General features: G+C 48.7%; 1 pseudogene; it reads left to right on the plus strand.

The window, feature by feature from the left end:
- The first annotated feature begins 24975 nt into the window (after window positions 1–24975).
- On the plus strand, window positions 24976–25526 carry LOC102962743 (annotated as a pseudogene).
- Window positions 25527–26274: the final 748 nt, after the last annotated feature.

Here is a 26274-nt window from a genome sequence, read left to right on the forward strand (position 1 = left end):
CCAGGGAACGGGCCCTGCGAGTTCTCACCCCTCCCTGGTCTCGCACCCATTTCTCTCTCAGGCTCTGGACTGCAGCTGCTGGGAACTGTCCCCGTGGCCTGGGGCAGAGGGAGCCCCTCTCCATCCGGTGGCCTCCTGTTTCTAGAACTTGGCCTGTTTTGAGAAAATCTAACATGGGGCACCTGAGTGGCTCCGTCGGTTGAGCATCTGACTTCGGATCACGTCATGATCTCACGGTCCATGAGTTCGAGCCCCGCGTCCGGCTCTGTGCTGACAGCTCGGGGCCTGGAGCCTGCTTTGGATTCTGTGTCTCCCTCTCTCTGCCCCTCCCCTGCTCATGCTCTGTCTCTCTGTCTCTCTCTCTCAAAAATAAATAAAGATTAGGGGCGCCTGGGTGGCTCAGTCGGTTAAGCGTCCGGCTTCGGCTCAGGTCATGATCTCGCGGTCCGTGAGTTCGAGCCCCGCGTCGGGCTCTGTGCTGACAGCTCAGAGCCTGGAGCCTGTTTCAGATTCTGTGTCTCCCTCTCTCTGACCCTCCCCCGTTCATGCTTTGTCTCTCTCTGTCTCAAAAATAAAATAAATAAACGTTAAAAAAAAATTAAAAAAAAATAAATAAAGATTAAAAAAAACTTAAAAAAAAAAAGGAAAATCTAACATGACTCCATGGTCTAAGTTTGCCTCCCCTCCCCCGAGTCCACACGGCCTGCACCTGTCCTCTACCCACAGCAGCAGCTTGGTAAGCAGCTGACTCGGTTCTCCTTGCAGAGGGAAAACGTCAAACAGACTTGGGGTCTTGTCCGCTGTGGTGTCCCCAAGGCCTGCACATGGCCTGAAGACCAGGAGGCCCCCAGTAAGTATTTGACATGTGAGTAAAGGACTGCATAGGGGCGCCTGGGGGTTCAGTCGGTTAAAGTTCAACCCTTGATTTCGGCTCAGGTCACGATCTCACAGTCTGGGAGTTCGAGCCCTGTGTCTGGCTCTGTGTGGAGCCTGCTTGGGATTCTCTCTCTCCTGTGCGCTCTGCCCCTCCTCCACTCATGCTCTCTCTCTCTCTCTCTCTCTCCAATAAAATAAACTTAAAAAAAGGAATGCAAGAATGAATGAATAAACAAATGATATTATTGTCCCCTTAGGTTTCTAGTGTAGAACATGTGTAAAAAATAGCAAAGGAGACAGTGTGGATTAACTAATAAGTTGGCTAGTGTAGTAGAAAATGTTCACTGGCTGATAAAACAGTCACCTCCAGTCCCTTTCTCCCTCGATAACATGAACACGAGAAAATTAAATATTTATTTTCTTACCTCACCACATCAAGGGCTGGCCATGAGACAGACTTCTGGCAAGTAAGAGTAAGTGGAAGTATGTTAGGAGGTTTTCAGGAGAGTTCTCTACTTTCTTGTAAGAGACGCAAGTATGTTTTCGGTGCTGCCCTCTTTCCCAAGGAGCTTGGATGTGATGGGTGGGGTGACGGCAGCCATCTTGTGACCATGTGTAACAGATGTGACCAAAGTGCATACACAAGGGAGGGTGGTACCAGAGCAGTAGGACAGAATAAGCCTGGGTGTTCGATAGCTCTGGTAAAGCCAGTAAGGTATAACCAACAGCCAACTACCTCTTGAACAACTTATAATGTGAGAAAACAAACTCTTGATTGGTTTAGCCACTTTTCACTGGGATCTCCCATTAGTCACCGCTAAACACATTTCTAAGTGATACTGAGGATTGACTGGGTGATGTACCTGGCACTTGCTTTATGTTTATTTGTGGACCATACTATGGGTTAATACTATGCTGGGGTGCCAAGCAGAAATGGGGAAGGACTGGGGCATGGTAATCCTTGATGGACTCACCACAGGCATAACAGCATCCCTCCGATCACCCTGGGGGGGTTATGGACACCACGGTAATTGCTGTAACCAATGACTTGTTCTCTGGTTCTGCCGCCTTGCCTCTTAACAACCTTGCCTTGGGAAAGATTACAGTTCTTATTAGGTTCCAGGAAAACTCAGGACCTTGAAGACACTCTCCAGGCTCTGTGAATGTCTGTGCCTGGGGGAAAGCCCCTCACCTCCCCCTCACGGTCAGGGAGTTTCTGTGACAAGAACTCATCCTGATCCACAAGTGCCCACGCCCATGGGCTCTCCCTGCTACTCATTCAAGGATCCCTCATGCCTTGTTCCTATGACACCTGCTCTGGCTGACCAACCACAGATGGAATGAGCCACGGTCACACCAGAGCCGCCCATGCACCATGCGCACAGACCCCAGGCTGCACTCTCCCTTGTGCAGCCGTGAAGTCAGTTTTGTTTGAAAACACATCCCTGATCCCCAAGTCAGAATGGTTGCACTGGCTCCCACAGAAGTCCCCAGAACCTACAGCTCTGTGTGTTAAAGAATCCCTGCTGTCAGCAGGCACGTACCGAGCCTGTGCAACGGGTCCAGGCGCAGTGCCCACGGTGGGGGTCGGGGGGACACCACAGTGCCCAGCCCCCCGGAACCGGCTGGGGAGGTGGATGCCAATCACATATCCTCAAATGTGAGCAGAGAATTACAACCACAATTAGTGCCATGAGAAGTGAGTTTGGGGAGTATTAACAGAGCACTTGCTGGGCAGAAAGGTCAGAAACAGTTGCTGGGAGGAAGAGATATTGGGACGAGGTCTAAATCAAGGCTCCCCCGGTTTGGCATTACTGGCATTGGGGCCGGGTCCCTCTTATGGGGGCGTCCTGTGTGCACTGTTCAAGGTGGGGCAGCCCAGGGGATGTTGTACAGCATTCCCAGCCTCCACCCCGAGGAGGCCAGGAACACCCACTGCCTGGTCATGACCACCCAAAGCATCTCCAGACATTGCCAAATGTCTCCTGAGGGGAAGCTCCACCTTGGTTGAGAACTTCTGGTCTAGTCCTTCCCTAGCTGTTTGCTAGCCATTAACCAGGGGAAATGGGGTGGGGAGGGGGGAAGATGTCCCAGACAAAGAAGGCTAGGGGACCAAGGCCCCCGTGTCACCAGGTGTGGGCAGGAGTGAGGTGCACGCACGTGAGGTGGGCAGAAGGTCTTGGGGGTCTAACAGGCCACATGGCAAAGCCTGGTCTTCATCCTGAAAGCAGGGGGGAGATGCTGATGGGTGGTCACCTCCCTATACCCTTGGCCTCATCCTTTGACCTGTCGGTGGACACATCCTCAGGGCACAGCACGTTCAAAGTCACCCTGACCAAGCACCTTCGCATTCAAAGCCCAACGAGGCCAAGGGCTCACATCTCCAGGGTCGCTTTTCCCGAATGCTTGGCCCATTTACTATCTCTCCCACTGTGCCTAATAGACACACCCACAGATGCCAAGCCACGGTGCTCGGGGCTGAAGCGCTACCACAGCTAAGGCCTACATCCTTCCCCACACCCTGGTGCCCTTCGGCCTTTGTGGATTACCACCCTCCTTTGTGGTCTCTGGGTCTCTCCCCTCTCCAAACACACAGATGGAAATTGACAACCAGCATGGAGGGAAGCCGTGGTCCTTGAATGGACCCTGGCGGTTACATGGCCAACGAGGGGCAAATTCCATCCTGGTCAGTGATGGGCAAAGCACCATAAGAAGGTCGAGGTCTTTCACAAAAACATCGACTGGGTGGTCACAACGCAGATAACACTGAGACGGACTGGGGCCTGAGCAGCCACGACCGTGTATGCACGGATGCGGAAGGTGATAGGAAGGTCTCCTCCAGGCTTCCGTGAGGCTACCCGAGAAGCAGCGTGGAATCCTAAGTCCATCTTTTGGAACGGCCGAGGGGGTTTTCTGTGAGATGTCCCCCGGCAAACACCAGCCCCTCTCAGTTGTGCCGAGGGCTACAGGACAGGCTTATTTTGTCCATGCTTGGACCACATGACGAGGAACTGAGGTCCCCAGCCACGCCGTAAGAGTGGGTCTGGAGGCAGATACACTGTCCTCAGCCCAGAACTAAAATATACACTTTTTAATATGTATGTTTGATTAATTCTATAATATAGAAACAATATAAAGAACTAATATACAGTTAATAGACATTACATATTATTTTATGCTTGAACAAAATGTCACAGGCTGGGGGCTTTAATGGCTTAATGACAGAATTTCCTCCTCACAGTTCTGGAGGCTGGAAATCCATAAGCAGGGTGCCTGCGTGGGTAAGTGTCACCATTTCCCACTGAGTCCTCAAGGGGTGAGGAAGGGGGAGCTCCGGGGTCTCATATAAGGGCACTGACCTCATCACGGGGCTCTGCCCTCAGGGCCTACTCACCTCCCGAAGGCTCACACCATCACCCTTGAAGGGTAAGATTTCAATGTGAACCTCGGGGGCGCACAAGCATGCAGACCACAGCAACATCCCAGGACGGCTTTGAACCACGGACACGTCCTCAGGTCACGACGCCCAGCAGGCCAAGTGCAGAGCCAGTCAAAGGTGGAGGTTCCTGAGGGCCAGCACGTTGGCTGGTCGGTTTCCTAGAAGCTGGTTTGTTCACAACTTGAGGAATTACCAAAAACATATTAAAACCAACCAAAAACAAATACAAGAGAAGAAGAAAAACTGGGGGTGGGGGGGGTGCGGGGTACTTTTTCTAGAAGCAGGAAGACTCAACATCTCGCCAAGTGGGGCTGACGTTCATCTACCTTCTCGAAGGTTGGACTCTCTTGGGTTTCCCCACAATGTCTTCTCCCCCATCTCCTCCGCCCTGGCCCACCATAGAACGTTCAAGGATAAAAACAATGATGAGGTAAGAGGCGGCAGGGACAGAGTTCGGTGATCAGAGCCCTGCAGTTACACAACACAATTCATTTCCTTAATTACACCGAAAATCGTTTGCTCTGCGTGTTAACACATTTCTGAATGGGGGGGTGTGCAGAAAGCCTGTGGAGCTTAATGAATTATGCAGCATAATTTCACCAGGATTAGTGTTTATGGACAAGTTTCCTAAACAAACAAAACATGTTATTTTTAGAATCCGGGGTGGGAGCTGTCTGTGGAAACTGACCTTGTCTTTGAGGATGACTTCTTTATTCAATTATCTTTCATCAAGATGCTGAAAATTGATCTTGGGATGAACTTCCTTTAGCCAATGTCTTTTTAACGTTCCCCTTTTCAAAACGTGAGTGTCCCAGCGTGCTCACTGCAGGGATGTGATGGCTCTGAAATGAAGCCAGAGAAAGAGAACAGTGAAACACCACAGCCTTTGTAGCCATGTGGGGAGGGAGAAGCCACCACAGGGAGGACACAGGACAAAGGCCACCTGAGGGCCCAGGCGGGAGGTTCTGGAGGAGACAATCAGTTGGGCGTGACGGGGAAAGGCCATGCAACGATCTCTCGGGAAACCGTGAAGTACATGTTATGATGTGAACGAAGGGCACAGAATCTGTCCAGGGTTTAATCCTTCCTCAAATCCACACACAATTAAAAACTGTGTCTCTAATAAAGATTAATTTCTGTGGTCTTTTGTAAGACCATTATTCTTGGGCTCTGGGGCAAACAGCAATTAGGGCTGGGATTAAGGAATCTCCTCCTCACGGCACCCGCTGGTGCCCCACTGTGGGGGCTCCCAGGAGAGTCCAGAGTGCTGGTTCCTTCACCCCAAACGGGCGGCTTTCACGCAGCACACAGCTCTGTCCCCCGCCCTCCAGTTGCTGGCTGGTTTGGCAGCATTTCTGCGATACTCAGAATCCTCACATGTGGGGACTGAAAAGCACACTGATGGTGAGCCGGCCCAGGTTCCTATGACATCCTGTCTTTCATTAAAAGTGTCCATCTGGGGGTGTCAGGGAGGCTCAGTCGGTTAAGTGTCCAACTCTTGATTTCCGCTCAGGTCATGATCTCACAGTTGGTGGGGTCAAGCCCTGTGTCGGGCTCTGTGCTGACAGCATGGAACCTGCTTGGGATTCTCTCTCTCTCTTCCTGCTTGTGTGTTCTCTCTCTCTCTCTCTCTCTCTCTCTCTCTCTCCCTCTCTGTCTCTCTCTCAAAATCAACCAATCAATCAATCAAGAAAAAAGTGTCCATTGTCCATTCATTCTGTGCACATCTCTCTCTGTCTCTCTCTCAAAACCAATCAATCAGTCATTCAATCAATCAATCAATCAAGAAAAAAGTATCCATCTGTCCATTCATTCTGTGCACATCTACCCCACGTATTTGCCACGAGTTGCTGGAATCCATATCACAGTGCTGGGAAGACACTGTATGCTAATAGACTTTTCAAGAAAACCAGAATGTGCTGGAAATGGGGGGGCAGGGGGTAGCCGGCCTGAGGACCCAGGCAGACAGGTGAGAGAGGCAGGCATGTCCTGGGGAGAATGGAGCCCCGTGAGCCTTAGAGACATGGGCAGGACACAGACTGGGACCTCAGGCCACACGGCAAGAGGAGGGCTCAGCATCGGGGTGTGTGGGGACGACAGGGGTCCTTGGAGGCCAGTCAGGGGCAGAGGAGGAGGAGGTGGGCCATTGCACACTCAGCACTTACTTTCTCCAGAAGCGCTCAGTAAAAGAGAAGCAGGAGGAGGGTGGCTCGTGCAGCCAACAGAGGGGCCAGGGGGACATGCCAGCCCTGCCTGGACCGCCCAGGCCGGCCACCGCCTTCCCTGAAGGCCACATACCGTGCGGGAGTGAAACAAGTGGCTGGTCCCTGCCCGTGGGTTTCCCGTGTCTGCACCACAAGACAAGACAGACGAGATAGGAGCAGGGCCCCCACAAAATGCCACACGCGCGAGCCAGGACTGATGTCGGCAATGATGATAAAGCTCCATTCACTGCACGGTCACCCCATGACAGGGACCACGAGCCATCTCGAGTTACCCCGTCCAACCTGTTATTGACTCCGTTTGACTGTGTCACAGGACGACTGTATGCATTTCCCATGGCTGCTGCAATGGATGACCACGATCTCAGTGGCTGAAACAGCGCAGAATGATTATTTTACGGAAGGGAGGTCCTACATGGGTCTTACGGGCCAACGTCAGGTGTCAGCAGGGCTGCGCTCCTTCCGGGGGCTCCGGGCCCCATCGGTCCCCTTGCTTCTCCGGGTGGCAGAGACTATCTGCCTCCCTTCCCCCATCTCCCAAGGGTCCGGCCCTCCTCACACCAGTCTGGCTCTTTTCTCTCTCTCTTCCACTTTCCAGGGCCTGTGATTACATTGGGGCCGCCCGGATACTCCAGGAAAACCTTTGTATTTTAAGGTCATGGATTAGCAACCTTATTTCCATCTCGTGCAGTAATCCCTCTGTGCCAAGAAACCCAACACAGCTTCTGGGGAGTCACGTGTGGGTACCTGTGGGCGGGCCATTGTTCCCCTGACCCCAGCAACTCAGTAGAAGTATCAAGAAGCATCAAGCTAGCCCTGGGCCATCTGCCTCCAGTGAGCACAAAATTGGGGAGCACAAGAATCACCCAGTGAGCTTCATGCAAACAGGGTTTCCAAACTGGTACGATGGCTAAGCATAACAGTTTGGGGATACCTAGTCATATCCATCATGCACAGCACCTCCAACAACAGATGAGATAAAATACCGAGAACGTACCCTGGAGAAGCATCCAGAGCCGCTTTTCCTTAGGATGGACCAGTCTGTGGCTGTTTGTTGAACTGCTCCTCATGCAGGGTGCCTGGGTGGTTGAGCATCCGACTCCGGCTCAGGTCATGACCTCATGGTTCGTGGGTTCGAGCCCCGCGTCGGGCTCTGTGCTGACAGCTCAGAGCCTGGAGCCTGCTTCACATTCTGTGTCTCCCTCTCTCTCTGCCCCTCCCCCCTTTGACCCGTGTGTGTGTGTGTGTGTGTGTGTGTGTGTGTCTCAAAAATAAATAAACATTTAAAAAATTGCTCCTCATGCTTTAAAAAAATGTTTATTTATTTATTTATTTAGAGGTCGGGGAAGGGCAGAGAGAGAGAGAGAGAGAACCCGAGCAGGCTCCACCCTGTCAGCACATAGCCCGACGCAGGGCTCAAACTCACAAACCTCGAGATCATGACCTGAGCTGAAATCAAGCGTCGGATGCCTAACCAACTGAGCCACCCAGGCGCCCTTTGTGTATATTTTGAATGGTTCATAATGTTTTCTAATACAAAATTATAGGCTTTCTGGCCTGATAAGTCTGGATTGTTAGTAAGAAGGCAAAGTTTCTCTGAGAGGGAACCCGTGAGCCAGGCTCCTTGTTCTCATCTACACAATAAAACAAACTGGGGGGCGCCTAGTGGCCCGCTCACCTGTCCCACCCCCAGCCGGGACAGCCGAGCTCCCATGTGTCTGCACGTCCACACCCGCCACTCGGAACTAGGCACTGCCGTGAGCTGCGGCCAAGCCGGTGAACCACTGTGTTTCTGATTCAATGACCACACGTATCGACCTCGGAGACAGACCCGGAAAGGGTGCACTGTCTTCACATCCTCCGCCGCGTTCCATCAGCCTTTCCTTCCAAAACGCTCGAGTCAATACAAGCCCATTGACACAAAGATCTTGCACTAAGCTTAACAGTTCACAAATTACATGGGTTTTTATTTTCAGTATCAAGGGGCTGCTAGGGTCCAGAGCGACAGCAATCCAGGCCGGTGTGACTTTGAGAAATGTCGGTGCGACTGCTTTGAATTGCTCCTTTTTCCTCATTATTGAGCACAGATGCCGGTTCCCACTGGAACTCAGGAAACCTCAGAAAGCCTCAGCCCGGGGGCTCCTGGCCCTCCAGGGAGACCCAGTGGCGTGTCCGCACTCAGAGGCTGCGCTCATGCTGCAGGAAAACGCGGACCCCGCAAAGCCCGCACCCTTGAAAATGAGAAGCTAACACCCTGCTCCAAAAGAACCCTCCTCTCTGAAGTGTGAACAGGTGCCATTTGCACGTGGGGATGTCCGGGTTAAGAGATCTGAGCCTCACCGGGGGTCAGCGAGCTGGTGGATGTCCCCCCCAAGGGTATGGTAGCTGTCTGCCCACCCTCACTGCCCAAGGGGTGACAGGGAGGGGTTGGGGGTGGCTGAAGACCCTTCCAGCAATAAATGCCCCTTTTCCACTGGTCCATTTCCACTGGTCTCGAGGCAGAAGGCACACCAGAGCGGGCTTTGGAGGGCCATGGGCCAGGACGAAATGTCAGGTCGTCTCCCGGAACAGAAAGCTCTGGTCTGGGGTCTGCATCAGGGACCAGGAGGAGCCTGGAGGCCCCAAGGCCAAGGATACTTCCTTTAAGTCCCTGCACAGAGCTTGGGATGTGTCTTGTGAGCAGGACACTCCGGTCCATTGGATGGGGCCCCGGGTGGACTTCCTGCTCACAGAGGGGATACTGCTTTGATATTAAGTCCCTTCCTGACACGATTACTTTTAGACTATGCAGGCGATTTGTTTAAAGGAGGCAACATTAGATGAGTGGCAGACTTGGGAGAAATACTGTAGGGACTGTTTTCACTTTTCCTTCTGTTTGGAAAAATGTGAACAGAATGCAAAATGTAAGGGAAGGTCCCCACCTTTTTATCACCAAAAGGATTCTTTTGAAAATACACCCTTTTCTCTTGGCCTGGAGGCTGGAGCGACAAAGAACTCCAGGCCCACAGGGAGAGCCTCTGAATAAGGGAACGAAGGTGCTTGGGCTGTATGCTCAATGCATCTGTGGTTAAGAAATGAATGCTATCCAGAGTAAGAAATTAAGTGGCTGTGGAAATAGAATAAAAGCCCAGGGGCACCTGGGCGGCTCAGTTGGCTAAGCATCCAACTTCGGCTCAGGTCACCATCTTGCGGTTTGTGGGTTCAAGCCCCGTGTTGGGCTCTGTGCTGACAGCTCAGGGCCTGCTTGGGATTCTTCCTCTGCCCCTCCCCCTCTCACACTCTGTCTCTCCCTCTCTCTCTCTCTCAAAAATAAATTTAAAAAAAAATTTTTTAAAGCCCAAAGAGAAAAATGTCCCATGAGTAGAACTATACAACATTTAAAACTAAAAGCCAAAGGCCAGGGAGGGATGTTCTGGATAAACAGTGAGCATTGGGGGACCTCTGGCCAAGAAGCAGGGAGGCAGGAGCTCAGACTTTCATGGATGTTCCCACGGCTTTTCTCTCTCTTCGAATTTAGCACAACACACAAGACCCCGCACTCATCACGAGAGAGCGGGCCGGCCTTTAAGCTAAGGGAGGAGGCATGGCGTTCAAGGGATATGATGAGTAGTTTGCGATGAGGCCTCCTTCCTTCCCTGCTGTTAAATATTATTTTAAAAATATTTTGTTCCACTTACGCTCACCAGCCATCTGCTCACTCAAGTCACCACGAGCTCAGAGAAACAATCGCAGGCCAGCAGCCCCCGGCCGTGCGGTGGAGCAGTGAGGGTCCTAGCAGAGCATCCCCCAGAGTCTGAAGACGCTGTGATCAGCGTTCTGCAAACTCACAGATGCTTCTGGCAAGGTTGTCTGTTCCTTCTCTCTGTCCCCTGTGGCTGGGGGTTTTCAAATGGAGAGGACTCTCATGTCCTTGCCACCACTGGATCCTTCTCTTTGGGGACGCCTTCTCTGGCACAGGTGCCCGGTGAAACGGCCAAACACATGCCCGGGACCCCAATCCAGAGCGTCCTGCTTCCACGCTGGTCACCTGCGTCCTCCCGGACCGGTCCAGCAGGGGCCTTTTCCTGGAGCTTCTGTCCTGCCCCGGCCCTCACACCCGCATGCACCCCGCAGGGACGGGACGGGACGGGACGGCAGAGCGAGACGTGTGCACGGATGCCCGGAGGCAGCACAGCCAGGCAGCAGAGTGGGCTCACACTCGGGCCTGGAGGAAGTCCCTTTGCTGGCAGGAACGGGAAGTGTCCAGCTTGTCCCCGGTCCTCCCCCTCCGCACTTCCAGCCCTGGGCCCCAGTGAGATATTCCTGCCTCCCTACAACAAGTCCACCCTGTGTCCCTGCAGCTACTTTGAGGGGCCTCCTTTGCCTCTGTCTGAAACAGCTTAGCCTCTGTCAACAGACCCACTGATGGGGGCCGCCCACCAGCCTGTGACGTACGCCCAGAGTCCCGCCCACGGCCTTTCAGAGGGTTCTAGATGCATTGCTTCCGTATCTGAGTCCCCACTTGTGTTCCCAGAGCTTGGGTGGACTTCTCAGGCCCAGAACACACCCCACAGGCCTCGCTCCAGACTCGTTCACTCCCAGAGCTGCGGCCCCTTGGGGGTGAGCTACCCACATTCACTTCCTGAGGCCAAGCAGGGAGGGTTCACCTGGGTCTTACCCGGGGGAGAGAGCTGACAAGTGTCCAGAGAAGATCCCACAGGGGTCTGGGCTCTGTCGAGTAGCAAGTCGGGTTCAAATGACCCTTCAGCTTGCACAAGTGGGGCTCACTTTGGAATTGCTGGCATGTTGCACTGACTTCTTTAAAGGGCTCACTCAGCCAGCCTTGTGCCCTTCCTCCCAGTTCTGTCTCTCGTGCTGTGTCTCCTGGGTGATGTTCTGTCCCGACAGTTTCTTGTAAGGCCTCAGAGTCTGCTGAGCCCTCCCTGCTGGCCCGGCCCCCATGCGAGCTCGCCCAGTGCCTCCCGCTGCAGATGAAGGTGCTGCCCGCTCCCACCCACCCTGCTCAGGCCATGCCGGGGTGTCCCCACAGACCCTCTGGAACACTGCCTGCGTCCGACCTGCTGGCACATCCGGGATTTGCCCACGCCTCTACTCCACGGCCGCTGTGTTGGTCCATCCGGGCATCAACTGCCTCCGGGGCAACTGTGACGGCCTCTTTAAGGGTCTCCTCCGTGCTGCTTGTTCTACAATCCCAGATGCCCCGAAACACACCCCCTGCTAAAAACCCTCCAATGACTCCACGTAGCGCTGGGAACAAATCCCAGCCTCCTCAGCGTGGCCCACCCCCCACATCTGCTACCCCTCTCTGGCCACGACAGGTCCTCCTTCAGGCACCCTAAACGTGTCCCCGCTCAGCCTTCTGGACTTGCCTGTCGTCATCACTTCTGGCTGTCTGTCCTCCAGGTTTTGCCCAGGTATCTCCTGCTCACTCAGGCTCTGCTCAAATATCACCTCCTCCAAGAAGCCCTCCTTGCCCACTCGAGTTAAAGAAGCTCTCCACTCACTCTTTCATCCTCTCTGACACCCTGACTTATTGCCTTAATGCACGTCACTGACCTGAAATGGTCTCACTTAGATATTTATCAAATTGTCTCTCCCCACTCGGATGGGCAGCCCAGCACAGCAGGGACAATGTCCGCCCTGCTCACCACGTATCCTGGATCACACCCAGCACGAGTGATCTGCTCAACACACAGTTTGAATTCACAGTTACCTACCCTCCTTATCCCTTCTCTTTGCTTAGTTAGTCCAGCTAGAGGTTTGTCAATTTTATTGAGCTTTTCAAAGAACCAGCTTCTGGGTCCATTGCTTCACTCCACCGATTCCCTGTTTTCAATTCCACTGATTTCTGTGTGAGTCCGGATTATTCCTTTTCTTCTGCTTCCTTGGGATTTAATTTGCCCTTCCTGTTCTGGTTTCCTAAGATGGGAACTTCAATGATTGACTCCAGGTCTTTCTTCTTTGCTAATCCGTGCACTCAGTGCTATGAATTTCCCTCTAAGCTCTGCTTTCACTACATCCCCCACGTCTTTGATAACTTGTGTTTCAATTTTCAGTTAGTTCAGACTGCTTTTATATTTCCTTTGAGATTTTTCCTTTGGTCCGTGAGTTTTTTTTAGAAGTCTGTTGTTTTTCCTCAACATATTTTGGGATTGAAAATTTTTATTTCTCGTATTGACTTCTAGTTTTGATTGCATTGTGGTCTGAGAACAGACATTATTTGATTTCTATTCTTTAATTTTTTTTAATTTAAATTCAAGTTAGTTAGCATACAGTGTGGTCTTGGCTTCAGAAATAGACCCCAGTGATTCATCGCTTACAGGTAATACCCAGTGCTCATCCCAACAAGCACCCTCCTCAATGCCCATCCCTCATTTAGCCCAACCCCCACCCACCTCCCCTCCAGCAACCTCCACTTTGTTCTCTGTCTTTAAGAGTCTCTTATGGTTTGCCTCCCTCTCTGTTTTTGTCTTACTTTCCCTTCCCTTCCCCTATGTTCATCTGTTGTGTTTCTCAAATTCCACATGAATGAAATCATATGATATCTGTCTTTCTCTGGCTGACTTATTTATGGCCCAGAATGTGGCGTATCTTGGTGAATGTCCCACATGAGCCAGAGAACAATGTATACCCTGCTCCTGTTGGGTGAGGTAGTTTATGGGTGTCACTTATACGCAGTTGGTCGACTGTGCTGTGGAGTTCAACCATGTCCTTGCTGATTGTCCGTTCCTGGATCTGTTCCAAGAGGTATGTCGGAATCTCAGTTATGATCCTGTGTTTATCTATGCCTCCTTATGGTTCTGTTTTTGTCTCACGTAGTTTGACATGTTGTTGTTGGGCATGTAGTTGTTAAGAACTGCCATGTGATCTTTGAGAACTGACCCCTTTATCATGTGGAATGCCCTTCCTATCCCTGACAGCCTTTCTTGCTGTGAGGTCTGCTCTGTCTGAAACTCCTGCTTCCTCTTGGTTAGGGTTAGCATGGCATATTTCTCTCCAGCCATTACTCTTAATCTCGATGTGTCTTTATATTTAAGTGCATTGCTGGTAGATGACATATAGTTGGGTTGTATTTTTTGACCCACTCTGACGATCTCTGCCTTTTAATTGGTACATTTAGGCCACTGGCATTCAAAGTGATTTGTGATAGCTCTGGACTAGTACCTAGCATATTTATTACTGTTTTCTGTGTGTTGCCCTGGTTGGTTGTTTCATTTTTGTCTTCTACTCTCTTTTTTGCCTTTTGTCATTTTAACTGAGCATTTAATGTTATTTCACTTTTAAATAACCACTTCACAGGTAGCATGAATACCTTAGAATAACAAAATAATCCTGATTCCTTCCTCTTTCTCTTGTATCATGGCCGTTAGTCATTTCACTGATACATAAGTCTACATAAGCTTATACACACACACACACACGCACACACCTATATATATATACACACACACACACACACTGTCCAGATGACAATGGGTGTGCTGTTTACCCCATGCCTGGGTTGTGACTGGTGTGCTGTAAGAGTTTACTCCTGCTGCTGGGGTGCTTCTGAGAAAATGCCTCATCATGAAAATGCTGTATGGCTCTGGAGTGTTGATAAATTCCATGGTGAGGATATAGGGTCTCATCCATATTCTGAGGTAAAGCACACAATCCGTGGTTATAAAGGCACAACGGGGGTTCCTTCTGACAGTTTTGATATTTCCCTATCCATCTGTCTTATTTTCTACTTCCTCAGAGGCTATTGCTTATTATTATTTTTATAAATACATCCCCAGTGAAGATAAAATTAAATATGCATGCATTTCAAAATTAAGCATGCATAACAGAGTTCTAAAAAATGCTTTAATGGAATCAGTCAGCCAATATTTCATGAATATTGTAATTTTGGGGTGGCCCAGTTCAGGTAATTTATATAATGGTACTTGTGTTCTTAATTAAAAAGAAGTTAAGGGCTGGGGCGGAGATTGAGAGTGTTATGCATACGTATATACATGTTCAGGTGACATCTAGTTGCCATTCATGCCCCTGAGTGAAATGAAAGCCACAGGACTGTAAATGACCTTGGACCATTCAGGGGTTTTAGAGAAGTCATCCTCCTCTTTTCAAATTCCCCCGAATTAACTTCTTCCTGAAACAAACCCTGGCCAGTGGTTCTGAGATCTGGTGTATGTTAGAATCACTCGGGGAAGTGTTAGAAAACACCAGTGCCTGGACCTCACTCCCAGAGTTTCTGACTGTGTTGCTCTTGGGTAGAGCCTGGACACTTGCAATTTGCAAAGCACTGTGATGGAGAATGAGTTCACGTGCATAGGACTCCACCTGGGCCCCAGCGGACATCGTGAGAGAGAAGGAGCCGCGGTGCTCAAACGCCTGCACTTATGGAAGTCTCTTGATAAAAGAAGAGCTCCGGCAGTACATCCTCCCCCCTGCAATACCACCTTAGAAAAAGTGACAAGTTTTGCTATGAACAAATACCTTTTGTGTTGATGCGGAAGAAGCCAGACCCTGACCTCCAACATGCACTCACCTGCTCGCTGGGAGACACCGAGCTTTGCTCTCAGGGCTGCCCACAGCGGTGTGCTGTCCAATCCCTACTGTTCCAAGAGCCCCATGGGGACCTTGGTGCCGCGTGGACTCTGAGTCAGCAGCCTAGGGGGCAGCCTGGGATTGTGTCTTTCTGACAAGCTTGTGGGCGATGCTGACGCCTGGTCCACAGACCACACGCTGAGTGAGTCCACGGAGCACTTCAAGGCAGCTGTTTGGGACTCCAGCCCAAACTCCACAGCACTGCAGCTTGATGACTGCCCTCTCCTCCAAACCGTCACCTTTCAAGAGCTACTCCTGGTTGGGGTAGAACTTGGGTGCCAGAAAAAGTCATCAGAGTTGTGTCCCTTGTCCCTTGCTTTCTTGGGGAAGTGGAAACACCTTTCTCTTCTGCCTTCTGCTCCCAAGAAGTAACAAGTGGGTGCATCAAGTTACCTGCTTCGAGCAGGTGACACGGGTTGTCGCTGCTCTTGTGGCCAGTGGGAGGGGCCCCACATGGCAAGACTGCAATGGGTTCCATCTTCAATAGACTTGCAGAGTCAATAGTTTGCGAGACGAGGAAGAGAGAGACAAGGAATCCAGTGATTTTCCCCTGAGCATTTCTGAGTTGCGTAAAAGGTTATTTTCACCCAATAAAATAACTACAATTATATTTAATAAATAATGGCTGTTTTAATAAGATACACACTCCAATATTTTCTTTGTTCGTAAATATGTGTTTCCTTTACACACTTTCTTACATCTAGGTGAAAAATGAGTGTGAGGTTTGAAGGTCTTACAACAAATGGAAATATTTCTCACTGAAATAAATGGTACTAGCTTCTTTGTGCAGTTCTCTTTCTCTCCTAGCTGGAGCAAATTAAGTCGGAAATGGGTGCATGTGCGTGCGTAATGTTTTGTCCAACAGTGAGATTGTTTGAAGACAGGGCAGTGGACTACAATCCACCCTCATTATTCATGATTCTATACTTGTGAATCTGCCTGCTCGCCAAAATTCATTTGTAACACCCCAAATCAGCACACATAGCACGCTAGCAACCATCCGCAGACGTGTGCGGGGCGGTAAAATTGGAAGCCATCAGAGGGCACATTCCCAGCTGAGATAGAGCAAGGGAAACCCCACGGAGATGACCAGAGGACGGAAACAAGAAGGGGCAGCGTGACTAATGCAAAAGGGCCCAACCCTGGGGCCAGGGGGATCAGGGTTTGAATCCCGACTCTGGCACCTGTTAGTGGGTCGGCCTCAAGCAAGTCACTTAATACACCTGAACTTTGTTTTCTCATTTACAAAATAAAGAAAATAGAATGTACCAGGTGGGTTGTTTTTAAGATTTAAGGTGATTATCTATATGTGTTACGTGTAAAATATATTTCATACAGATAGAATATTCTACCTGTATATAATCACCTAGTAACAACTGCTCAGCGTTCACTGGTTCAGTGCTTGGAAGGAATTGTAGAATAGCCACCGCGAATAATGAGCCTTGACTGTATAATCCTCCGCTTTTCTTGCAACATTTCCCCAAAGTGTAGTCCACGTTAGTACCACAAGATGCCTCACGAACAAGAAACCGTCCAAGTGAAACACACTCGGCGAGTTCTGAATAATACATCTCCTTAAAGATTCACAGCCCACGTTAGTATATTAAAGGCTCTGAGAAGTCTTGCAGGGACATCCATATTTGGCAGTGTTCAGATATACTCGAATACCCCATAGATCTTCTTAAAGGAAGTTCTGTGACTTGCACTAAGTCCAAGGGACACTTTGGGGGAGTGCTGACGACTTCGCCCGCAAAACAATGGAAATGACAAATTGCCCATAGTTATGGTTGTTTCCGGAGAGGTAGGAGGACTCCTTGCTGGGAAATCTTGATCATTCAGGCATCGGCTCTGAGGATGTCCTAGTGGAGTTTTTCCACGAGACGCTATTTTCCACAGGATGCTATTTTATGGCGGTGAAGAGGAAAGGGCTCAAGTCAGATGGTCCTGGGCTTGGATCCCAGCTCTGTCTCTTTCCAACGGAGAGGGCCAAGGTGAATTATTTAACCTGCCAGGCTTGAGTTCACTCATCTTCAGACTGAGTATAATAAAGCAATCCGCCCTCTCAGGCGACAAGGAAGGCTGTCAGAGGCAAAGACGTGTGGCACCATGACTGGCAGCCACACGGCGGGTGGAAACCACGGGTGTTTCTATTTAGACGTGGTCTCTGTGCTCTGGGTGTCTGTGATTCTGGTAGTGCTCTCCACAGTCACGGAGGCTCAAGTGGAAAAGTCCGAGTTGTCAACGGGGAAGACTTCTTCACCAAGGGGGAAGAAAATCACTCTGAAATTCTAGAAGTTGTGGTCTCTGGGCCTTGAGAAATACAAGCTATTCCTCACTGCTGTTGTTACCTACCCGGGTGGGGGAAGGGACTCCTTTGTGCAGCCGTGGTCGTCTAAGGCTATTTTGTGTATTGCAGCCATTCACGTCAAGGTGCAGCCAAAGATAAACAGTCGAAGTGGAAGAGAGGACTGGGAGCAAAGCTGAATTGCAGTGCATCTGAGAGCCGGAAGATCCCACCCCACGAAAATGGATTTAAACAGCCTTCCTAAGCAGCAGAATAAAAACGCATGGTCCTTATTATGGGGCAGTGTGGGGACATGTAATACAAGCATGAACAGAGCCGTCAATGAAAACAGATAAAGGGGTTAACATATGTATCGACCCCAAGCCCAGGCGCGAGCTTACGCTACCAAAATCGGATGGAGACAGCAGTTAAGGATTTATTTTACTATTGTCCTCCAGGAAGCAAATTAGTCTTCCAGCCACAATATCTGAGGCAAACTCCCGCCTTGCTCGGTCACGGAGTATAAAATAAGGATATAATATGCCAATATAGTCCCAGTAAAACAAGAGGGTCTGGGTTCATCTGCGTTGATGGGGTTCTGTGGGGAGACAAAACCCCATTCACCTGCAAAGAACTGTCAGAAGCTGAGTTGTGTGTCCTCTGTCCCCTGTGATAAGATGCACAGCCAGACACAGAGCAAACATCAGAGACAAGCAGCTGAGGACTCTGCCCACAGTCAGTCTTCCGTTTCATTCCTGTGGCCCTGAGTCTCGTCCTGCAGAAAAATGTCTCTTGGGTCGTTTGACATGCTCCTCTCCAACCAGACAGAAACCTTTTCAGGACAAAACTTGGATTTAAGGCTCCATATCCCTTAAAGTAGCAGGGATCATATTCCAGAAATCAGCATCAGAAAATATGCTCCTGTATGTATGAAGTTACTGAAATGGGCAATGAGACACAGTGAAATGAGAACTGTTTCAGAAAATCCCAAGAGCAACAGAGGTCCATATGTAATAAATATTTATTCAATGGCCTTAAAAATTGTATGAATTCATCCCTCAAATCACATCTGTTTGAGCGTGATTTTACTCTTCTGGTTAATATGCCTTTTCAAATCCTGCTTCCAATTTAGGACAGGAAGAGAAAGAAACATATTTTCAGTTCTGTTTAGGGACCAATTCCAGCTCAGCAGAAAGCTCATAATCCCACAGATCTAATTTAGAAGAGGTAAGAGTGGCTTCTAGGGTTTCCAGATACACCACCTTATTCTGTCAGGCACTTGTGTATTCAATATGGCCATTCGTCAGCCTGCCTTCCAAGTGGGGTCCAAAAACATGCTGAGGCTCCGACGCTCCTCCAGTAGGGGAAGAGGCAGTTTTGAAGACTGGCCAGTTTAGGGGAATGGAATAAAATCCCCAGGGGCCTAATGACAGCACAGAAATACACTTCTCAAGAATGCCAGTCAGAGGAAGCCATTCTCCTCGTGACACGCAGTCTTCTGTGTGGCACATGTGGGCTGACACTGGTCTTGGGCGGGGGGGTGGGTAAGTCCTGGGTCCTTGTCCGGTGCCCATGCTGAGCCAGCCTCCGTTTCCCCACCCGTGAGGTGAGAGAGCCAACCTACAGATCCTTGCCCATCCAACGTTTTGATCAGCAAATCCAGCCTTCAAGAATGAGAGGTTCTTCTCCTGTTCTTTTTCCAGTCTCGAGACAAAGCAAATTTGATTTCTCTTCATTACTCAAATTCCTGCCTAGATGAAGCATGGACAGCCCTATGTTTATAAATCCAGTGCCTTCAGACTAAATGCATTCAACCAGGAACAGAACAGTGCCACTGTGGCCTGGCAGAGCAAACATAATTGTTGGCACAGGTAGAATGTCTTGTCCCATCCGTCTCTCAGACACTCCTTGCATGGCAGGAAACAAGGAAGAGGAGACAATGCTCTAGATGTAAGTAAAAGGTCCCAAGATTATTGCAGGGAACCAAGGTCCTAAGGAGAGTTACAGCCAGTCTGATGTAACCGCCTCCTCCGCCAGCCGTCCTCCTCCTCACTCTTCTATGGGGGACATTTGTCTGCATAAAACCACAGTCCTAACAGAATACCATTGCCTTGTTGAGACCCAATCTCCATGCATCTTTAGAATGTTTTCTAGAATAGCTTCCATGGCTGTGGTGATGGTTAATTTTATATGTCACCTTGACTGGGCTAAGAGATGCCCACATAGCTGGTGAAACATCATTTCTCTGTGCGTGCGTGTGTGTGTTTGTGTATGTGTGTGAGGTGTTTCTGGAAGAGATTGGCTTGTGAATCAGTAGGTTGGATGAGAAGATGCTCTCACCAGTGCAGGTGGGCATCACCCAATCCACTGAGGACCTACAGAGAACAAGAAGGCAGAGGAAGCATGAATTCACTCTCTCTGCTTGTGCTGGAGCAACCATCTTTTCTTGTCCTTGGACTGGAGCTCCTGGCTCCCAGGTGTTTAGACCTGGACAGAGACTTACATCACTGTGTGCCCCACCCCAATTCTTGGGCCTTTGGACTTGGACTAAATTACACCATTGGCCTTCCTACATCTCCAGCTTGCCGATGGCAAATTGTGAGATAGCTCAGCCTCCATAATGGTATACACCAATTCCAATAATAAATCTGCTCATGTCTGTCTATCTATCTATCTATCATCACCTATGTATTATCTGTCTATATATCTATGTATTATCTATCTCTTTATCTATCATCTATCTATCACCTATCATCTCCTATTGGTTCTCTAGGGAACCCTGACTAATACAAGAGATCAACCAGAATTTCTTAGAATATTGGCCATAACTTCACCATGCATCCAGCCGATGGTCATATCATTCTATTGTAAACCTAAAATAAGTAATGATGATAAAAATGTGTCTTATGATAACCTACACATTTGCACACTTCTTTAATCTAGCACTTACACAGAACAAATGCACTCATTTCCAAATGGCACCATTCAGAAAGTTGATGACAGTCTTTGAATTAGCCTGAGCATCTTCTTTGAGAGAAAAATAAGCTATTTTTTCTAATCTCTTGTCTACATGGGCTGATCAGATCTACTGTTGTAATTGGGACAACAGGGGATTCAGTAACTATTTGGCTTTAATCCCGGAGCTGGTTGGGCTGATACGTTCTGTTCCGTTATTTTGCATAAAAACAGGAGCCTCTATTTGGATAGACATTCCTCAGGCCTGGTCCTCATAGACTGGTTTCCTTTCCAGGAGTGGACTCTCCCTGGGTGGTTCCTGGGCTGATGGAGCAGGGAGGGTTGGAACAGCACCAGTCCCCCAGTTGGCAGATGCAGAGATGGATTGGTTTTGTGTGACAGAGCATATTCAACACATAGATGTTCACTTCAGTCAGATTCAGGAGGGAATCATTAGCCCCTGCTGAGGCACATGGTATGTTCTTCATGATATGAGGGACAGAAATGTAGAAAAACCAACTAACAGCTCATGGTTCCCTTGCTCTCAGCACTGGAACTAACCACAGTAACACCCAGCTCCTTCACTGCCAAATGACATTACCGATGCACACACACAGTGCGATTGTGAGGTCATGCACACAGATTGCACCACACAGAGCCCAGCACATAGGAAGGGCTCAATAAACTGTTTAAATAGTCAAATGGTTTCTGTCCATCTGAAAATATGCCATGCAAATATGGCTAAAGTCATTCTCACAAAATTTCAGAGGTATACTTGGAACAGTCCGGGTTAAATTATATGCCATGTGATACATAAAGACCAACATAGAAGCCTCCGGGATAACACTTAAATGAGGTAGAACAGGGATCTGAAAACTGCAACCAGGGGACCAAATGTAGCCCAATGTCTGTTTTTACAAATAAAGTTTTATTAGAACACAGGCACACTTGTTTGCTGGCACATTGTCTATGGCTGCTTTTGAGCTACACTGCAGAATTGAGGACTTATGGCGGTATGGCCATACGGTACTCATGGCCCCTTACAGACAGCTTGCTGACCCACACTTTGGTACAAGTGAGACTGGAGTGGAGTGAAAAGCAGGGTCGCTGCTGACCTGGGAAATTCCCCACAGGCTAAACCGCGATGAACAGAAATGTAAATGGGGGTCATAATAGTAGGAGTCCCAGACCTTCCTGTCTGTATGTGGTGAGGCCCCTGGAGCACAGGGCCTCCCCAGCTGGTCAGCTCCCCACACAGTGTGTTTCACGAAGGGTGAAAAGCAGAAAGGATTTAGTCATTTAACAATAGTCGATGCATGCTTTCATGGATCCTGTTGTCCTTGAAATATTGAGCACCTGGGAAGTGCTAGTTTCTGGGAATAAGCAGGGAGTAAAATCAAGTTTCTCCTTCCACGGAATTCACATTCCGCAAGGGTGGGAGTTGCAAATGTGCACCCTAAGAGCCAGAAGCATATACGAATATGTTTCAGTGTAAGGAAGAATTCATCAGGGACAGTGTGTTAAGACATGGAGGTTCTATTTAAGGAAGACTTCTCTGCAGAGAGGACATTTGAGACAAGAGGAAATGAGCCTTGCAAATGGGGTGGCGAGTTGTTCCAGACAGGAGGAGCAGCAGGTTCAAACGCATGAATTGAGAAGCTATTTATTATATCTGAGAAATGAGATCAGTGCCATTTTAGTGCATTGAGCAAAAGGGGGAACATGGTAAAGGGATACAGATTTGCATTGACCAAAGAATTAAGTATGGGGCTTATGCTTTGTTTCAAGAACAATGGAAGCCTTGGGAGTATTTGTGTTTCAAAAGGATCACCTTTGGCTAAGTTTAGAGACTAGACCATATGATTCAACATAACCCACCCTCAGGAATAATGGGAGACTCTTGAATCATGAGTTGAATTCATGAGTTATTCCTGAGGACTGTATATGTGCAAAGCACACTTCTAATTGTGGCTTAATATACCCTGTGGCTCTTACAGCTCTCACCTAGGATAGAGACAGCTGGAAAGAACACTGCTTCCACTCATAAGTATAAAAAAGGGGACGCCTGGGTGGCTCAGTCAGTCAAACAGCCGACTCTTGATTTTGGCTCAGGTCACAATCATCTCAGAGTTCATGAGATTAAGCTCTGTGTCGGGCTCTGTGCTGACAACACAGAGCCCGCCTTGGGATTCTCTCTTTCCCTCTCTCTGCCCCTATCCCACTTGTGCTCTCTCACTTTCTCTCAAAATAAATAAATGAACTTTAAAAAATAAGAAAAAAACTATCTACAAAGTCATAACTCCACTTGAATCCATCACAGAATTGAGATTGGAGGGCAACCAAGAAGATTAAAATCCAACAGATGAAAAAGCAAATCCGAGGAAGATGGCTTCTGAGCACTGATTTACCTGGAGCACACCACAGGAATAAGATGGGTTGCCACACGAGTAGGCAAGTACAACTGAGTTAAAAATGTTCAGTGAATTCGGGGCGCCTGGGTGGCTCAGTTGGTTAAGCATCTGACTTCGGCTCAGGTCATGATCTCACAGTCCGTGAGTTCGAGCCACGCGTTGGACTCTGTGCTGACAGCTCGGAGCCTGGAGCCTGCTTTGGATTCTGTGTCTCCATCTCTCTCTGCCCCTCCCCGGTTCATATTCTGTCTCTCTGTGTCTCAAAAATAAGTAAACATTAAAAAAAATGTTCAGTGAATTCATCCAAGAAACAACCCAGTTAAGAAATGGGCAGAAGACATAAGTAGACACTTTTCCAAAGAAGACATCCAGATGGTCCACAGACACATGAAACGATGCTCAACATCACTCATCATCAGGGAAATACAAATCAAAACCATGATGAGATATCACCTCACACCTGTCAGAATCGCTAAAATTAACAACACATGAAACAATAGGTGTTGACAAGGATGCGAAGAAAAGGGAAATTTCTTTCATTATTGGTGGGAATGCCAACTGGTGAGGCCACTCTGGAGAATGGTATGGATGTTCCTCAAAAAACTGAAAACAGAACTACCCTATGACCCAGTAATTGCATTATTACGTATTTACTCAAAAGATACAAAAATACAGATTTGAAGGGGTACATGCACCCCAATGTTTATAGTAGCATTATCCACAATAGCCAAACTATGGAAAGAGCCCAAGTGTCAACGACTGTTGAATGGATAAAGAAGATGTGGTATGTATACACAATGGGCTATTACTCAGCCATCAAAAAGCCATCAAAAAGAATGGAATCTTGCCATTTGCAATGACATGGTTGGAGATAGGAGGTATTATGCCAAGTAAAATAAGTCCAACAGAGAAAGATAAATACCATATGATTTCACTCATGTGTGGAATTTAAGAAACAAAACAGATGAATATATGGGAAGAGGGAGAGAGAAGGGAGAAACAAACCACAAGTGACTCTTAGTGTTAGAGAACAGAGGGTTGGTGGAGGGAGGTGCGTGGGGGATGGGCTAAATGTGGGATGGGTATTAAGGAGGGTACTTGTTGCGATGAGCACTAGGTGTTGTGTGTCAGTGATGAATCACTGAATTCTACTCTTGAAACCAATATTGCACTGTATGTTGGCTGACTAAAATAAAGAAAATATGTTTAGTGACTTGCTAAAGGCCAAGTGTGGAATAGTCGGAGTACAGATCCCCTAGGGGCTGCGGACGTAAGGGGAGGGCATCCACTTGCAAACTCTCTTCCACTGACCTCCACCTGGAGCTCAGGAGAAAGAGTGAGGGGAAGAGGCTGAAGAGAAACTCTCTTAGTGCAGTGGTCTGCAGAAGTGGGATGGACAGCATGGGTAGGGGGGCAGCACCTAATCCTGTCTGAACTCTCCTCCCCAAAGAACAAAAGTTTTAAAACGCTGGGGGAGGAGAAGCAAACCCTGGTAATGCTTGGGTATAGGTGGAGACTCACTGTGGTTGGGGGGAAGGAAAAGAATACTCTGTCCCTGGAGAAGTGGCAGGAATCCATCACAGGGACAGATCATAATGGGTTTCCTGATGCTAAAAGAGAGGCAGGACTTCTGAGGAAGCCCCATCCCCCAAACCCAGGGACACAGTGCCTTTCTAAGACTGTTGTTGGACCAGAATGTCACAGAGCTGCCTCTTACCCCCAGACTAACAAGCACAGAGGAATAAGCAACAGCAATCCTCAGTGTGGCCCAGGGGAAAGGAATAGAGACTCTTTTAGAGGCACAGACATCCAGGGAAGTCCTACAGCAGAGAGTACAGCAGTATCACTAAGAAAAGCTCTGACAAACCAGCCTCCACCTGAAATACGAGATAATACAGAGAAATTTTAAGCTAATAACCATAGCAATAACAAAACCCAAACCAACTCAATTTCTGGCTAGATTGGCTAAGTACCACCACACTAACAGCCCAGCGGAAGGAGCCTGCCACATCCAAACATAAGTACTATTTACCTGGATCTCTGCCATCTTACATATGGCATTCAGGGGTAACTAGCATGCATGTACAAGCCAGAAATTATGAGACAAACAGAAACTCTGCCAAAAGACAAAATAATCAATATAAGTAGGCTCAGGAGTGGCTCAGATGTTGGAAATACACATGATTTAAAACAGCCATGATGGAGGTCTTGCAGATGCCTCCACCATCCAGAAGCCCCCTACATTGCCTAGCCACGGTCGACCCCACCATGTTCTTTGACATCACCACGGAGGGTGAGTACTTGGGCCATATCTCCTTTGAACTGTTTGCAGATAAAGTTCCAAAGACAGCAGAAAACCTTCATGCTCTGAGCACTAAGGAGAAAGGATCTGGTGATAAAGATTCCTGCTCTCACAGGACTATTCCAGGATTTATGTGCCAGGGTACTGACTGGCAGCAAGTCCATCTATGGGCAGAAGTTTGATGATGAGAATTTCATCCTGAAGCACATGGGTCCTGGCATCTTGTCCTTAGGGAATGCTGGACCCGACACAAGAAGTTCCCAGCTTTTTGTCTGCACTGCCAAGATTGAGTGGTTGGAGGGCAAGCATGTGGTCTTTGGCAAGGTTAAAGGGGATAGGTATTGTGGAAGCCATGGGGCACTTTGGGTCTAGGAATGGCAAGGCCAGCAAGAAGACTACCACTGCCAAATGGACAAAACTAATACATTCGATTTGTGTTGTATCTTAACTGCCAGACCGTTCCTTCTGTAGCTCGGGAGAGCACCCCTCCGCCCTCACCTGCTCAAGATCCCCTATAATCTTTGTGTTCTCACTGCAGTTTTGTGGGTTCCCTGTTTTTCCTTATTACCCTCCAAGTCTAGCTGGATTGCAGAGTTCAGCTTACAATTATGAAATTAAAACAGAACACCACCACCACCAAATAGCCATGATGGATGTGTCAAAAGTTTTGGAAGAGAAGAAAGTCAGAATTCAGGGACAATTGGGGGATTTCAGTAGAGAGATTATAAATAAAAGTCATGGTAATGGAGATACAGACTTCCTTGAATGATGTACATGGTGCACGGGCAGATTATGATCCCTGGCTGCTGAAATTTGCAGCCAACGAGAGAAACGTTGGTGTGATCCCAGACTAGGACAGGTAAGAAGAGGGCTTGGCTATCTCACTCAAGAATTTTGACATTCTGGGGAACCATAAAGGTCTTTGATCTCGGATATGAAAAGATGTGATCAGTGCGTTTGAAAAATAGTGCCATGACTATTGCCGACAAGGAGGCTCTCCTGGAAGCCAGTGTGAAAGAGGCTGAGTGGTGGGTGAGGGAGGGGGCAGGTGGAAGGGAACTGACTCCCAAGATGCAGGGTGAGGGACAGGGAGGCCTCACCCTCTCTCTGAGGGCTCCAGCTGCATGGGCTGCTGATGCTGTGGTCCCACTTGGGATCTCAGAACTTTTGTGGAGGAGGAGAGAACGTGGAGTGAG

This window comes from Panthera tigris, chromosome A3, assembly GCF_018350195.1.
Source record: "Panthera tigris isolate Pti1 chromosome A3, P.tigris_Pti1_mat1.1, whole genome shotgun sequence".
Classification (NCBI taxonomy): Eukaryota; Metazoa; Chordata; class Mammalia; order Carnivora; family Felidae; genus Panthera; species Panthera tigris.